This window comes from Cydia amplana, chromosome 17 (assembly GCF_948474715.1).
Source record: "Cydia amplana chromosome 17, ilCydAmpl1.1, whole genome shotgun sequence".
Classification (NCBI taxonomy): domain Eukaryota; kingdom Metazoa; phylum Arthropoda; class Insecta; order Lepidoptera; family Tortricidae; genus Cydia; species Cydia amplana.
In genome coordinates, this window is record NC_086085.1 from 15,036,590 (window position 1) to 15,055,366 (window position 18,777).

The 18,777-nt window shown below is 37.0% G+C and overlaps 1 protein-coding gene across 1 annotated transcript in view; it reads left to right on the top strand.

Moving 5' to 3' along the window:
• The window catches only part of LOC134655852 (homeobox protein homothorax), a 357,906-nt gene that overhangs the window by 227,840 nt on the left and 111,289 nt on the right, over positions 1-18,777 (top strand). The gene's annotated exons all lie outside the window — the stretch shown is intronic.

Genomic DNA, 18,777 nt, shown 5'->3' on the forward strand with positions numbered 1-18,777 from the left:
GTCCAACGGCGATAAAAACAAAAGAAACGCGGCATCTTCCCCAAGGTCGCCACCAATATTCTGCCGGCGTGGCTCTTTCAGCACTTAAGGGCCTACTGCAGCCGCGTCTGGCGCTTCGTAAACCACGCCCGCTAGTTCTTCCCTCCCCGCTAACACGCACACATGGAAACGCTTCGCGCCGCACGTGAAGTTTGTGTTACCTTTTAGCACCATCTAACGTTACAGAAGTTAACTACCATTATACGCGGTCGCTGCGGTCGGCCAGAAACTTAAATTCGGAAAAAATTGAAACAGATGGCGTTGTTACTTGTTCATAATAGCAAACAATAAAATAATTAATTCATAAACCTGCATATTTATTGTTGTTTTGGAAGATGTTAACAGCATAGAAGCAGCAGCGTAGATAGCATATAAGTTAAGAGTACCTATTGATAATAAGAAAATAGCACAAGAACAGAAAAGAGATTATTTTTCATAAAATATGATGAAAACAGATTTACTTACTTGATTACGCTCACCTGACTTTTCGGTCACTAAATGCAAATTTCAACCTTATTGTTATGGGGTTACAATACCCCTGGGGTTGCAGGCGTCCATAGTCGTTATTATTATAAATGCTTTGGTTGAAATGCTTTTGAACCCTCGAATTTTTCATAGGTACAGTCACCTGCAATAATATGTTACTCTTCGACGGCCGCAAAAATATGTGACACGCTCTTATGGCTCTACAAATAAGATCTAACACGATCTACCGCAAAACGGCCTTCGGTGTGTAACACATTATTGCAGCTGACTGTACTCGTATTCATTGTATAGGTAGGTATTAATATCTTTTATCCGATCGATTTGAATTTATTTGAAATAAATCACAGTGTTTAGTAATTATATGTTTTATTGAATAAGAGATTATTTAGGTATGTAAGGAATACAGGGTGCCTTTTTGAAACACTCATTTTTAGGGTTCCGTAGCCAAACGGCAAAAAACGGAACCCTTATAGATTCGTCATGTCTGTCTGTCTGTCTGTCCGTCTGTCCGTCCGTATGTCACAGCCACTTTTTTCCGAAACTATAAGAACTATACTGTTGAAACTTGGTAAGTAGATGTATTATGTGAACCGCATTATATTTTCACACAAAAATAGAAAAAAAAAATTTTTTTTGGGGGTTCCCCATACTTAGAACAACTGAAACTCAAAAATTTTTTTTTCATCAAACCCATACGTGTGGGGTATCTATGGATAGGTCTTCAAAAATGATATTGAGATTTCTAACATCATTTTTTTCTAAACTGAATAGTTTGCGCGAGAGACACTTCCAAATTGGTAAAATGTGTGTGTCCCCCCCCCCCTGTAACTTCTAAAATAAGAGAATGATAAAACTAAAAAAAATATATGATGTACATTACCATGCAAACTTCCACCGAAAATTGGTTTGAACAAGATCTAGTAAGTAGTTTTTTTTAATACGTCATAAATCCCCTAAATACGGAACCCTTCATGGGCGAGTCCGACTCGCACTTGGCCGCTTTTTCTGGATAATTTTGAATTTCAATTGTCAGGGGTGCCTACATTATTTTTTAATACATTTTACAACGACAACAAACAAAAGTTCAAATTCGCCGTATTTTTATTACCCGGGTCGATCGCAACAAAATAGAAAATCATGGGTTATTATTATTTTTTCAGATTATTTGATTGCATTGACATATCACCAAGATAGATAGAACATTTAAGTTACCAGAAGAAAAGCATTTGTGTTCTTTTATACAGTGTGGAAAAAGTAGGGTCGATTCCCGGGCGCGACTAAGCGAATTTAAAAAAAAAACAACGTGTTGCATTCCGGGAGTGCCGACAGAAGTGAAAATTCAATGACTAGTCCAAAATGTCTGCAGTACTATGTATAATTGACCCATCCTCCTTTCTATTGAAAACTTTTGGTTCCGAAATTGCTGGTCAGTGAGCTTGTTTAAAATTCGAAATTCAAATTTATAGCGTTAATTGTTTAAAATTCGAATAGAAATTGTAAAGTTACCTTGCAGACCTCGCATCTAAATATATTTGGTCATGATATTTTGAGTTTTATTCACCAGTACTAGAGTTCACTTTTATTAGCGATTTCATCAAGATGTAGCTTTATTGAATTATATTTGAGTGATATAAAGTTATAATACTGTGAGATCCTTGTATTTCAGCCCGTACAAGATTATAACCTTTTTCATGTAATGTCATTGAGTTTTTCTTTATTGATTTAAATGCCATCTAAACCTTACGGTCACATGATCGCCTTACGCTGTCTCGAGTTTATCATTTTTTCCCCACCTCAAAAAGTGCCTAGCGCCGCTAAAGAAGTTTTCACTTCAAAAATCTTTGAATGCAGTTGTTTCTTTAAAAAACAATAATGTTTCATTTAAGTAAAATGAGCAAACTTAAGGTTTAAGGCACTTTCCCTCCAGGGCCCATAATTTTTTTCCACCCGGTAGTAGACAACTATTTTTTTCGACTAAATGATCTTTTATTAGATAAATCGTTGATCACATGGTTCGTTTCACACATCACATCAAATCGTTTGTCATCACAATCAAAATTTGTCAAAAGTAATGAAATTTATGCCAAAAAAACATAAATAAAACATATAAATTCAACAATTTTTTTTAATAAAAATCTTTCTCGATGATATAAAAAAGAACATCGACAAATTATGTTCAAAGAATTAATATCAAAACAGATGTCATAATTAGGATTGGCTACTTTAAGAAAGGGACAGAGAGATTTAATCCTCTCGCTCTGCACGTTTTTCTCATTCCTCCTTGTCAAGCCAAAATAAACTATAAAATGATAGTAACACAGTACATTGTAATATTCACTTTTTCCACGGTATCATGTCATTGTAAATTACTTATGTGAAATTGTAGTGGCGTGCGACTTTCAAACCGGAGGTCACGGGTTCGAACCCCGGCCCGTGCAAGTGAGTTTTTGTAAGTAGGGACCTTTTTTAGTGGTACTTAAATATAATAACTTTTCGTATTATTGAAATAAAATATTTTATTCAAACTTAATAATATAATAATTAAAACGAATAATATCTATTAGTTTTTAATATTTATTCAATTATTTTAAATTATTTGAGCATGAAAAATACTAGATTTATTTTTATCATTACAATAGAAAAAAGCAAAAAATATATTCTTATAGATATTTTATTTTCAAACAAAAATAAAGCAAAAAGTTACGGTTAGATTCTGATGGCTAAATACCAAACAGCTACCGATACATTTCCATATCTGTCGAAATTTCCTAACCCGTTGTAACTGACAAAGAGTATAGATTTCGACGTAGCATGACGTAGCTAAGCAAACACGCACACATGCGTAACGTATAGGCCTGTAAGAAGGCACCATCATAGGTTTACCTCCGATTCCGTTACTACTCAATGGAGTTACGACTCAACGTTTATTGGATATTAAAATTTTACGTAATTCGGAGCGCTGCGCGAAGTGACATAGGTCTTACCTCTTTGAGGCACGACGGCCATCTAACATTACTGGCATAAAGGATGCATTTATGACTTTGACGCATGACAGAAAGAGAAACCGAACTGCGTAAAATGGGCGTTTGCTGTTGAATTCATAAAATCAAAAATCGATAATAAATCCATCGGTAAAGGATAATAAGTTAATATTTAGTTCTTTGAAAGTTAAGACGAGATGAAAACCTTTGCTGTAAGGTGGATTGTGCTGGATATGGATGTGTTTTCTAGTTGCACGAAGCTAAAACCGAAAAATGAACACGTAAGTTTGGATTTATTTTCTATCGAGAAAATTTTAAGCATTCGTGTTTCGACTACTACGAAATCACTTATCATATAGTCAAGAAACATATATCCGAAAATCACTACTGTTTGTTTCCGGGGCTAGCCACTGCCACGTTTCTAAGATCCTGTTATTTTTCGATGCACGGCCTTAACGGTAAGTTCGACAACATTTATAGTCCCCAGCGGCAAGAAAAACAAAAGAAACGCGGCATCTTCCCCAAGGTCGCAACCAATATCCTGCGGGCGTGGCTCTTTCAGCACTTAACGGTAAGTTCGACAACATTTATAGTACCCATCGGCGAGAAAAACCAATGAAATGCGGCATCTTCCCCAATAGAACATGTTGTAAAACGGTAAAAAGTGTGGATTTTCTAGTGCCCTAAGGTAACCTAGGTTGGTCTCCAAAAAGGTCTCCAAAAGGTCTTTTGATCAAAAATATCATGCTATAGAGAACGTTTGCCAGATGGTTAGCGGACATCATAGCCTAAGGGGCGTGAGCTTCGCTTACCTTTATTCATGGAGATGATAGGTAATAGACAGCATAAGAGGCAAACGCAGGTGACCGTCGACGACTGTGGTGAAAATGGCGATGAACTATACGTAGTGAGTATGGATATGAGTATTATGTAATAGGATTTTGAACCGCAAAGCTAATCGAAATAGATTTTTTCGCTTTCAACGCTATTTATCTAAAATACATTGCAAAGTAAATCAACAATTTCTATAAACACAAATTCACCCCCAAACCGCGACCCGTGACGATTTTCTAATAAATAATTCCATTTTTCGCGTTCACAGTAAACTCGTTACCATTAAATTGGTCCATGAATGCTTGGGAAACATTTACAACTCGGCTTTACGCATGGCGACGAACAATCGGAGGCAACGGCGCGTTCAGCGCGCTTTTCAATTAAATTTTCCCGTGGGGGTAATACATTTTTCATTGCGTAGACAAAGGATTCAAAGTGCTCTCAGACAGTGAAACAATTACGGAGTCTGTGGGACACGTGGAATGGAAAATCATCTCGGTCTTACAAGCTATAAGTATGAAAGCCTAATAGGTATGTGTAGGTTTACTTAACTCATACAAGCAAGTATACCTTGCGCAGAGGTTTTCTAGTATGATTACGGAGTATTCTATTGTTAACGCTTATTTGCATAGGCTAGACTTCTTATTTAGAGTGCGAATATTGAATATTTTTAACTTATATTGCATGCCTTTCTCTGGTAGACACGCTTTTTAAAAATGTTATCACTCTATGTAGATAAATAAATAATAAATAAATAATAAATAAATATTATAAATAAATATTATTATATTACACAAATTGACTAAGCCCCACGGTAAGCTCAAGAAAGCTTGTGTTGTGGGTACTCAGACAACGATATATATAATATACAAATACTTAAATACATAGAAAACAACCATGACTCAGGAACAAATATCTGTGCTCATCACACAAATAAATGCCCAATACTGAGATTCGAACCCAGGACCGCGGCTTCACAGGCAGGGTCACTACCCACTAGGCCAGACCGGTCGTCAAGATAATTTTACTATGTTCTTGCAATAAAATAATTGATTGATTGAAGTAAAAGCATTTTAGTGACATGATATTAAATCAAATCAGTGAGAAGAATAATATTTTCAGTCTTGAACTTCTGATGTTTTCGGTCGTTTTGTGTATTATATCTGTACCAGCATGAAAAAAGTTAATCTACGTTATAAGACCTCATCCAAGATAACACGGCTAAGGTTCTAATCCAGACTGGAAACACTAAGTAGACCTATTTGGATTTTATCGGCTTACTTTCCAATAGACGATGTGCTATCTCCATGAATCTATAAATAAATGACGAGCAGCAATGCTCATCCTTTTAGGGAAGGGAATGTCCATAGGCTACGATGTCCGCTAACCTTATGGCAAACGCTACCATATGGAGCCGCACCGTCTTGTTATAAAAAGTTAAGTTAAATACGTTTCTAATGATTGAAGAAACAAAATCTATAAATCTCGAATTAAATTAGCATAGATTCTATTAAAAATTAGCGTAAAATTCAATATGAAGCCAGCTTGTAATTAAAACTTATATAATTCAAGCGCTCGCGAATACGCGGAATTCATAGCCATAAAGAAAGTAGGATTCGGGAATGAAACACAAATACCGGGCTCAAAGGACGTCACCTGAACTCCTTCGGCCCTGGTGATTTATGTGCGAGGATCCGGGCCGGTAATGAAATGGCGCCCTCCCCCATGAAGCTATTCTAGAAATTACTACGCAACACTGCAGCGCTGCGCTCTATGCTAATGCCAATTTTTGGTAGGTTTTTAAAACAGTCGTCTTTATTTAAAAATGTAAACGTTTTAAATTTAATATGAGAAAAAAGTGTCCCATTATTTACATACATTTTCGGTCTACTCTATAAAAATCTTGCAACACTTTTCTCCTATGAAGAGTGATTCGAGAAGAACTCGAGTAGAAATAGCATAAAAAATTCCAAATTAAAAAAATTTAGGAATTTACCTGTTTAGTGTACTTACTTACATAAAATAAAAATATCTGGGAGACCGAGCTTTGCTCGGAAAACATATGTAAACTCAAAAATGCGCACTTTGGCAGTTTGGATGTGTAGTTTCACTGTGTTGATAAGCTAGGAGACAAAATTAATATTCATAACACACACTTACAAGGTATTTGGAAACAGGCAACTGCACTTGCAAAAAAGCAAACCTAAAACTTGCACCGAGCTGAATTTTCGGGTCAAATCGCAGAAGTCAAATTTCAATTACGAATAGTCAGTAAAACACCAAGCTTTGAATCAAAGTTTTCAGAAATCTAAAGTTCGAAGTTGAAAATTCGGCGAAAAATCGAATTAGGGAGCTTTTAGCGTTTCGTTACAGCAGAGCGTCGGCCATTACGGTCAAATTACTTGTAATTGCTTCGCTTACAGCTAAGTGCTTTTATTACAACAACAGAGACATGTCAATGTTAACTCTTAACATCCCTAATCCGTTTTTGAATCGTATTTTTGTATTCTGTGATCACGCTATTGGGCATTTTCACTTAACTGTGCACTTTAAAGCGCGACTTAAGTCGTGTTTCAGTAACGTCTAACTGTTACATTCCTGACAAAATGTATGGGATTTGACATTGACCGTCTGTTTTGTAACAATTGCTAACTGGCCGTTAAAGGTGCACAGTTAAGTGAAAATGCCCTATTATGCAAAAATTTAGCCAGTGTATGCTTGCAAAATGTCGCGTTCATAAAAATTTCTAGCTTTTGGCCACGACTTCGCTTCGTCCACAACCACATTACTAGACTTATATTACACACTATAAGGTAAACGTACTAGTGCTCGACGTGTTAATGCCCAATAGATGACACCATGCTGTCACCTCTATTGACAATGACTTAAGTTTCAAGATGACATGTACTGGTACCGCGTCGAGCACCAGTACGTTTACCTTAAGAGCCAACAGGAGTGGTCATTTCTCCATACAAACGTACTCGACTGTTTCCTCCGTGGGTTTTGAAGCTAGAGCAATGATTTTTTCAACACAGATTAATATTGTCAATATCTGTGTCGGACCGTTTTCATTTTTTTGATATTTTTGTTTTTTAAGGCGCTAGAGCCCTTCAAAAATGGCCAAAATTGCCTAATTGACTATGCCGCAATGAGAGGCGTGCTATTCAAAACTGATATCAATTAGTCAAAAAACCAAAACGGTCCGACACAGATAATGTCATTATCATTTAGATTTCCAAATTTGGTTACGATTGGTTAAGTTTTGGAGGAGGAAACGATCGAGTACGAAACCTCGATTTTTGAGATTTTTACGCAGGATTTTTCGCCTTGTCCTTATCGCACTAGTTTTAGGAGCCGCTTCCGTTAGCGAGGCGGGTATATTTACCTAAAATATTTAAATCTTAGCTCCTGTTGGCTCTTAATATCTCATAAAATCCCGCGTTTAAAATGGTATTATATTAGCAGGATCGGCAATGAAATGGGAACAATACTTAAATAGCAAATACTTCGATTCGGCCTCAAAAAGCGCAGCCGACCTATATCGGGCGTAGCTGTCAGCATGACGCGCTTGTAATATTCATTTGATCGGGACACGACAGCCACCTGCGACGCGGTCAAACAAATGAATGCAGTATGTGTTCGATATACATGTTGCAGAGTGAGTCGATTTAACAACCCCCTTGAATTAACTTACCACACAACGACCCAAGAGAGAACACGACATGTCACAAGACCTACAACGCATCTTCCGTGCATTTACAGAAAACGTATACACTACAGGTTAAGTCAAAAATGTATGTACTAATTAAAAACAAATGTCATTTGCGATATATTTGAAATGTAGGAAGAGTCGGAACTTCGGAAGCTCATATTGGTGTCTTCCCATAAAATGTGATCATGGTGATGAGCTTACTAACAAGCAAGGCCTTAGAGGTAAACTTAAGGATATAGGAAAAAGAAGAAAAAAGTGATAGAAATGTTCATTAACTTCAAGCAAATTCATAAGATAAAGTGTCTTGATATTGACAGTTCGACTCACTTGAAACATTCAGCGATAGTAATAACCCTAGAACACTGGCCACCATCACCAAATTCGAATATGGAACGTTTGATTTGTGATTACACGGTTTGACCGTTGCATGATCCAATCGTTTGAATTAATTCCAAATCGAACGCGGACTTAGAAGGAAAGTCCTCATACATCGAATTTATATTCAACACAGTACTGTGGCCGATTCTGTATTTTAACAGATACGGTTTTAATTTTATTTCGATGTGAGCTTCAGTCGTAATTCGACGAACGTTAGAATCGGACCAAGCTAATTCTGCATAGAATTTGCAATGACAAAGTGTCATCATTAATGTCAAATTTCTTTGAAAATACGACTTTATAATAGTGACACATCCTCACTTTGTTCTATTCAATTAGGTGCAAATTTAACTTAAATAGTCTAGCGGCTCAGGTTGATGGTTACGAAATGCAAACAATATGACAACCTTTGATAGAGTTAGACCAAGAAAAATCTGCAGCGATTTTGATACTTTTGATAGCCCACGCAGTGCAAGAGTTATTTTAAACGTCAAACTTCTATAAAATTATGACGTCACTTGCACTGCGTGGGCTATCAAAATCGCTGCAGACTTTTCTTGGTCGAACTCTAGAAAACACCTATCGAAACTTAAATGTATCAAAAATTCACATGACTTTTCATAGCATCTGTCAATGTTATCCCAATACATTTCCTCAGGTGACAAGCAAAAGTCACTAAGTACCACCACAAGTTCATAGCCATAGTGAACCATATTAGTACGATAAGGAGGTTGATTTTTGTTTAAATATTTTATAGTAATAGTGACTTTTGCTTGTCACCTGACGATTATTCAATTCTTTTGACCTTTATCGATGTACCTACCCTACGCTACGATTGTCATATTGGCTAGGTCCCCAGGAGCTGTCTTTTCAGGTATCTCGCTCACACTTCTAGGTGCGCGCGAGATGCCTGATAACATTATTCAAGGTCGTATCAAAATTGAAAACCATATCAAGTTGTTAAACAGAATCAGCTTCGCTATTGATAACGTCGGTAACAATCTGCGTGTAAAAGATTTGAATTTAAAGTCAGATGACCGTGTTGCGATAAACGGTTTGAATTTAAATGTCATTCAGACGTCTATCTATACCAAACAGTAGTTGTTTCACGATATTTCCGCGGTTTTGCAAGCGAATTTTTGCAGCTATCGAAGAAGTGGCATGCGACCAAAATCGGAATGCTAAATTCAGGAATAATATGTGATTGCGTAAATTATTTGCTTTTGTAACTGTATATTCCAAGATACAATTGCGCATCATATCTCCTTAATCTAGATTTTCCTATTTTCCAATCTCAGGCTCAAAGGGGCTCACATATTTTCATTTGTAGTCTGCCTCTTTCGCACTCATGAAATGTTCATATACATGATGACTCCCTATTGCATACTTCAATTATCTTTTATCTTTAACGTAAGTAAGTATTATTCTAGACCTGTGATTCCGAAAATCCACCACATTGCAAGACTTTGTCGTAAATTAAAAGTGGAAAAATTATCTGTCTTGGATGGGACTTGAAATTCCGGTAGCCGTTTAAGAAGTATAACACTCTTACGGTAGATGTCGCTAGGGCCTTCCTAAGGATCATATATGGCGGAAATATTCGCTGTATTGGGTAAGGTCTTGGTAGCTCAGATGGAAGAGCAATTTGGTTAAGCTTAATAGCACCGTTCGCAGACATTTCTGCTTGATACAAAATTAATTTATCGATCCAGGAAAGTGACATTTCCCGACAAGAAACGTCGAAATCCGCGACATCTATCATACATTCCCATGATCCCGTTAATCTTTAGTTATCCTTGCCTTTAATACTCACCTGCTAAGATCCAGAAATAATATCGGGACGCCGACTTAGGACAAATCCCTGAGCTTTGGGGGGGCTAAAAATAATTATAAGTCGCGTAAGCCCGGGAATATTGTTTTATGCTTCGCGTTTATGGCGGCCTGGTAGGTACGGCGTAAATAATTGTGTTTTTTTTAAAGATTTTAACCCCTTTGAGGGAGTGTAAAATAAAAATACGTTTTGTGACTGTTTAGAAAGGCTTGGCAAAGAAAATCCAAATACATCTTAATACTTATTAAATTTAGTATTTATTGTATTTAGTATGTATCGTGAAATGAAAAAAGCACTGGTCACGTTTTGCGGAAAATTCTATAAAAAATAACGTGGTTCCAAAATGTTTTGTAACAATTTAAAAATAGACTCGACAAACTATCAAAACAGTGAAATCGTGCTAAGTGAACTATGATTTAGACGCACCAGGATAAATAAATAATAAATAAATAATAAATAAATATTATAAATAAATATTATTATATTACACAAATTGACTAAGCCCCACGGTAAGCTCAAGAAAGCTTGTGTTGTGGGTACTCAGACAACGATATATATAATATACAAATACTTAAATACATAGAAAACAACCATGACTCAGGAACAAATATCTGTGCTCATCACACAAATAAATGCCCAATACTGAGATTCGAACCCAGGACCGCGGCTTCACAGGCAGGGTCACTACCCACTAGGCCAGACCGGTCGTCAAGATAATTTTACTATGTTCTTGCAATAAAATAATTGATTGATTGAAGTAAAAGCATTTTAGTGACATGATATTAAATCAAATCAGTGAGAAGAATAATATTTTCAGTCTTGAACTTCTGATGTTTTCGGTCGTTTTGTGTATTATATCTGTACCAGCATGAAAAAAGTTAATCTACGTTATAAGACCTCATCCAAGATAACACGGCTAAGGTTCTAATCCAGACTGGAAACACTAAGTAGACCTATTTGGATTTTATCGGCTTACTTTCCAATAGACGATGTGCTATCTCCATGAATCTATAAATAAATGACGAGCAGCAATGCTCATCCTTTTAGGGAAGGGAATGTCCATAGGCTACGATGTCCGCTAACCTTATGGCAAACGCTACCATATGGAGCCGCACCGTCTTGTTATAAAAAGTTAAGTTAAATACGTTTCTAATGATTGAAGAAACAAAATCTATAAATCTCGAATTAAATTAGCATAGATTCTATTAAAAATTAGCGTAAAATTCAATATGAAGCCAGCTTGTAATTAAAACTTATATAATTCAAGCGCTCGCGAATACGCGGAATTCATAGCCATAAAGAAAGTAGGATTCGGGAATGAAACACAAATACCGGGCTCAAAGGACGTCACCTGAACTCCTTCGGCCCTGGTGATTTATGTGCGAGGATCCGGGCCGGTAATGAAATGGCGCCCTCCCCCATGAAGCTATTCTAGAAATTACTACGCAACACTGCAGCGCTGCGCTCTATGCTAATGCCAATTTTTGGTAGGTTTTTAAAACAGTCGTCTTTATTTAAAAATGTAAACGTTTTAAATTTAATATGAGAAAAAAGTGTCCCATTATTTACATACATTTTCGGTCTACTCTATAAAAATCTTGCAACACTTTTCTCCTATGAAGAGTGATTCGAGAAGAACTCGAGTAGAAATAGCATAAAAAATTCCAAATTAAAAAAATTTAGGAATTTACCTGTTTAGTGTACTTACTTACATAAAATAAAAATATCTGGGAGACCGAGCTTTGCTCGGAAAACATATGTAAACTCAAAAATGCGCACTTTGGCAGTTTGGATGTGTAGTTTCACTGTGTTGATAAGCTAGGAGACAAAATTAATATTCATAACACACACTTACAAGGTATTTGGAAACAGGCAACTGCACTTGCAAAAAAGCAAACCTAAAACTTGCACCGAGCTGAATTTTCGGGTCAAATCGCAGAAGTCAAATTTCAATTACGAATAGTCAGTAAAACACCAAGCTTTGAATCAAAGTTTTCAGAAATCTAAAGTTCGAAGTTGAAAATTCGGCGAAAAATCGAATTAGGGAGCTTTTAGCGTTTCGTTACAGCAGAGCGTCGGCCATTACGGTCAAATTACTTGTAATTGCTTCGCTTACAGCTAAGTGCTTTTATTACAACAACAGAGACATGTCAATGTTAACTCTTAACATCCCTAATCCGTTTTTGAATCGTATTTTTGTATTCTGTGATCACGCTATTGGGCATTTTCACTTAACTGTGCACTTTAAAGCGCGACTTAAGTCGTGTTTCAGTAACGTCTAACTGTTACATTCCTGACAAAATGTATGGGATTTGACATTGACCGTCTGTTTTGTAACAATTGCTAACTGGCCGTTAAAGGTGCACAGTTAAGTGAAAATGCCCTATTATGCAAAAATTTAGCCAGTGTATGCTTGCAAAATGTCGCGTTCATAAAAATTTCTAGCTTTTGGCCACGACTTCGCTTCGTCCACAACCACATTACTAGACTTATATTACACACTATAAGGTAAACGTACTAGTGCTCGACGTGTTAATGCCCAATAGATGACACCATGCTGTCACCTCTATTGACAATGACTTAAGTTTCAAGATGACATGTACTGGTACCGCGTCGAGCACCAGTACGTTTACCTTAAGAGCCAACAGGAGTGGTCATTTCTCCATACAAACGTACTCGACTGTTTCCTCCGTGGGTTTTGAAGCTAGAGCAATGATTTTTTCAACACAGATTAATATTGTCAATATCTGTGTCGGACCGTTTTCATTTTTTTGATATTTTTGTTTTTTAAGGCGCTAGAGCCCTTCAAAAATGGCCAAAATTGCCTAATTGACTATGCCGCAATGAGAGGCGTGCTATTCAAAACTGATATCAATTAGTCAAAAAACCAAAACGGTCCGACACAGATAATGTCATTATCATTTAGATTTCCAAATTTGGTTACGATTGGTTAAGTTTTGGAGGAGGAAACGATCGAGTACGAAACCTCGATTTTTGAGATTTTTACGCAGGATTTTTCGCCTTGTCCTTATCGCACTAGTTTTAGGAGCCGCTTCCGTTAGCGAGGCGGGTATATTTACCTAAAATATTTAAATCTTAGCTCCTGTTGGCTCTTAATATCTCATAAAATCCCGCGTTTAAAATGGTATTATATTAGCAGGATCGGCAATGAAATGGGAACAATACTTAAATAGCAAATACTTCGATTCGGCCTCAAAAAGCGCAGCCGACCTATATCGGGCGTAGCTGTCAGCATGACGCGCTTGTAATATTCATTTGATCGGGACACGACAGCCACCTGCGACGCGGTCAAACAAATGAATGCAGTATGTGTTCGATATACATGTTGCAGAGTGAGTCGATTTAACAACCCCCTTGAATTAACTTACCACACAACGACCCAAGAGAGAACACGACATGTCACAAGACCTACAACGCATCTTCCGTGCATTTACAGAAAACGTATACACTACAGGTTAAGTCAAAAATGTATGTACTAATTAAAAACAAATGTCATTTGCGATATATTTGAAATGTAGGAAGAGTCGGAACTTCGGAAGCTCATATTGGTGTCTTCCCATAAAATGTGATCATGGTGATGAGCTTACTAACAAGCAAGGCCTTAGAGGTAAACTTAAGGATATAGGAAAAAGAAGAAAAAAGTGATAGAAATGTTCATTAACTTCAAGCAAATTCATAAGATAAAGTGTCTTGATATTGACAGTTCGACTCACTTGAAACATTCAGCGATAGTAATAACCCTAGAACACTGGCCACCATCACCAAATTCGAATATGGAACGTTTGATTTGTGATTACACGGTTTGACCGTTGCATGATCCAATCGTTTGAATTAATTCCAAATCGAACGCGGACTTAGAAGGAAAGTCCTCATACATCGAATTTATATTCAACACAGTACTGTGGCCGATTCTGTATTTTAACAGATACGGTTTTAATTTTATTTCGATGTGAGCTTCAGTCGTAATTCGACGAACGTTAGAATCGGACCAAGCTAATTCTGCATAGAATTTGCAATGACAAAGTGTCATCATTAATGTCAAATTTCTTTGAAAATACGACTTTATAATAGTGACACATCCTCACTTTGTTCTATTCAATTAGGTGCAAATTTAACTTAAATAGTCTAGCGGCTCAGGTTGATGGTTACGAAATGCAAACAATATGACAACCTTTGATAGAGTTAGACCAAGAAAAATCTGCAGCGATTTTGATACTTTTGATAGCCCACGCAGTGCAAGAGTTATTTTAAACGTCAAACTTCTATAAAATTATGACGTCACTTGCACTGCGTGGGCTATCAAAATCGCTGCAGACTTTTCTTGGTCGAACTCTAGAAAACACCTATCGAAACTTAAATGTATCAAAAATTCACATGACTTTTCATAGCATCTGTCAATGTTATCCCAATACATTTCCTCAGGTGACAAGCAAAAGTCACTAAGTACCACCACAAGTTCATAGCCATAGTGAACCATATTAGTACGATAAGGAGGTTGATTTTTGTTTAAATATTTTATAGTAATAGTGACTTTTGCTTGTCACCTGACGATTATTCAATTCTTTTGACCTTTATCGATGTACCTACCCTACGCTACGATTGTCATATTGGCTAGGTCCCCAGGAGCTGTCTTTTCAGGTATCTCGCTCACACTTCTAGGTGCGCGCGAGATGCCTGATAACATTATTCAAGGTCGTATCAAAATTGAAAACCATATCAAGTTGTTAAACAGAATCAGCTTCGCTATTGATAACGTCGGTAACAATCTGCGTGTAAAAGATTTGAATTTAAAGTCAGATGACCGTGTTGCGATAAACGGTTTGAATTTAAATGTCATTCAGACGTCTATCTATACCAAACAGTAGTTGTTTCACGATATTTCCGCGGTTTTGCAAGCGAATTTTTGCAGCTATCGAAGAAGTGGCATGCGACCAAAATCGGAATGCTAAATTCAGGAATAATATGTGATTGCGTAAATTATTTGCTTTTGTAACTGTATATTCCAAGATACAATTGCGCATCATATCTCCTTAATCTAGATTTTCCTATTTTCCAATCTCAGGCTCAAAGGGGCTCACATATTTTCATTTGTAGTCTGCCTCTTTCGCACTCATGAAATGTTCATATACATGATGACTCCCTATTGCATACTTCAATTATCTTTTATCTTTAACGTAAGTAAGTATTATTCTAGACCTGTGATTCCGAAAATCCACCACATTGCAAGACTTTGTCGTAAATTAAAAGTGGAAAAATTATCTGTCTTGGATGGGACTTGAAATTCCGGTAGCCGTTTAAGAAGTATAACACTCTTACGGTAGATGTCGCTAGGGCCTTCCTAAGGATCATATATGGCGGAAATATTCGCTGTATTGGGTAAGGTCTTGGTAGCTCAGATGGAAGAGCAATTTGGTTAAGCTTAATAGCACCGTTCGCAGACATTTCTGCTTGATACAAAATTAATTTATCGATCCAGGAAAGTGACATTTCCCGACAAGAAACGTCGAAATCCGCGACATCTATCATACATTCCCATGATCCCGTTAATCTTTAGTTATCCTTGCCTTTAATACTCACCTGCTAAGATCCAGAAATAATATCGGGACGCCGACTTAGGACAAATCCCTGAGCTTTGGGGGGGCTAAAAATAATTATAAGTCGCGTAAGCCCGGGAATATTGTTTTATGCTTCGCGTTTATGGCGGCCTGGTAGGTACGGCGTAAATAATTGTGTTTTTTTTAAAGATTTTAACCCCTTTGAGGGAGTGTAAAATAAAAATACGTTTTGTGACTGTTTAGAAAGGCTTGGCAAAGAAAATCCAAATACATCTTAATACTTATTAAATTTAGTATTTATTGTATTTAGTATGTATCGTGAAATGAAAAAAGCACTGGTCACGTTTTGCGGAAAATTCTATAAAAAATAACGTGGTTCCAAAATGTTTTGTAACAATTTAAAAATAGACTCGACAAACTATCAAAACAGTGAAATCGTGCTAAGTGAACTATGATTTAGACGCACCAGCATCAGCTGCCTGTCTAAAACAAAATAATAATAATTTGAAATGTTAACTGCGTAAGAGGACTACGAGGAAAATATGTATATAATAATGTTTAGGTCACACTTTTGGCACCATCCAAAAAACCTTGACACACACATTTTGCAACACCCAAATTACTGTACCAAGACTAATAAAGTTGTGTCCACACTACCGGATTTTGAAATCACATAAAAAAAGTTATACCCCATTTTGCTTGTGTCAAGTTCATGTCATATTGATTGCCATGTAATTATTGCCAATAAATTAAAGACATAAAAAACTCCCTACGCTAATCATAAGATTTTAAACCATTTCATGCCGAAAATGCCTTACATCATATTGAAAACGAGCTGATACACTTCAAACTGGATCGATTTTTATCAACTAAAGCTAAGAACTACCGTAAGAAAACTCGCTTTCACGTTACAACCGCATTGCAATCGGTCCATCCGTTTAAGAGCTACGATGCCACAGACAGACATGGCATCAAATGTATAACACCCCTCTTTTTGCGTCGGGGGTTAAAAAAGACCGAAAGAAAGTGTAGACATGCCTTAATGCTCCAAACTAAAGCGGCCTACACTGAACCTAACTTACAACTCAATTTGCCCCTCCTCAGACTTACAACCCCCGTATATTCATTTACTTTATATTTTGGCGCCAAATAACATCCTTTTACGGTTTAATTCTGTCCCTCCGTCAACACAGTGTTCCAATATTAATAAATTCTCATTGCCAGGATTTGCAGCAATTTGCCCGAGTAAAACTTATGACTCGCCCTTCTTAAGGAAACTTTCTTTGAGATTTTTAACGTGGAAATTGAGCTGTATTTTGGTTGCGTAAGGAATTTATGAGCTAGTATTTTGAGAGTTGGAGAGTAAATTTTTTGGGGTAATAAATTATGTTAAAAACAGATAGGTTCAGACAGAATACAGTTAGATCATTTACAGTACATATGGCGCTAATTTACCGTGCTGTAACTAGCACTATACGTGCGCATAAAGGGCCATATGTACAGTAAAACGTTGTACAATACACGTGCGAAAAGGCAATTAATTTATCGCCACTCGTTGAGAATTTCCTACTTTTCGCACTTGTATCGTAAATTCGTAAATTCCTTCTTGGTTTGGTTGCGAAGCTTTTTAAGTTGGTTGGTTCCGTAGAAGACCCCAATTACGATGGACTAGGGTTTGCACGACGGATCCGAAATGTATGGGAAGATCCATGAATCCGGATCCAGATCCGGGTAATTTCATACATTCCGGATCCGGATTGTAAACCCTAGAAGGACCGACGATCTGGTGAAGATCGCAAGGAACCGTTGGCCGGTTGTTGTAGAGATCCTCGAAGTAAGAAAGAAAGGCATATATATTAAAAAATATTTATGCCCAAAATTAAGAATGAATTCAAATAAAATGGCTATTGGATCCTAAATTATACTCGTACGTAGAGCTTATAGGATAAGATACACTATGTTTTAATGATATTTTTCTACGACCGGACCAGAGCATCATAAACATCAGGCATTAGATTTCAAATCACGCAAGAAACCCAATAGTGTCCCATTCGAATGCACCAAGACTTCCGTCCCCCTCGCGCCTACCAGGCTTTGTATACATCCATCTCTCTCGCACACTCCATTTCCTGCAAACTCGAATTTCCTGTCGGACCGGCATAAACGTCGTGGACTTAAAAAGTGGGTAGTTTCGGTGTATCCACAGGAAGTGAGGAAATGATGTGTCCTTCACGGGATGACTAGGGAATGATTATTCGATTAAAAATGGCGGAAAATGGCTAAGCCTTTTGAATATGGGTTTACCTAGTCCGGCTGTATATTTTGGGTGACATTTATTGATACTTTTTACACTTGAGTGGATAACGGCAACGCTCTGTGTACATTACAGTATGGGACTATAGAATGGGGGTTTTCAAACGGAGTGTACAGGTTTTTAAAGAATGAATAACGCGCATGTTGCACTAGAGTTGCAGGCTTCCATATGCTACGGTCCTGATTACCATTATGGCTCATTTAGACGGGCGGCGCGCGAACTCATATACGATTTTAATTACATTGCGGACCATTGAGGTTACAACAATTCAGCCGACCGATCAAACGACGCAATGTAATGGAATCTCGCATACGAGTTCTCGCACCGTCTAAATGAGCCCTTAGGCAGACCGTATCAAAATACATTTTTTTTAATTTCCTGTGGAAAAAGTTTAAAATTACCTACTTATAGAGTTTATTATATACGTATATATTCTACCAATTCATATTTTCCTCATTGAACAAGTACCCATTATAATTGTATATCTTTCATACAAGACGTATAACCATGAAACATAATTACCGGCAGGTGATCCAGCTCACTCTAATTACCGGTTAATACCTTGTCCAGCCGGTTAGTTAGTTATTGAATTAACCGACGATCAATAATCAGTTAGCGATACGGTG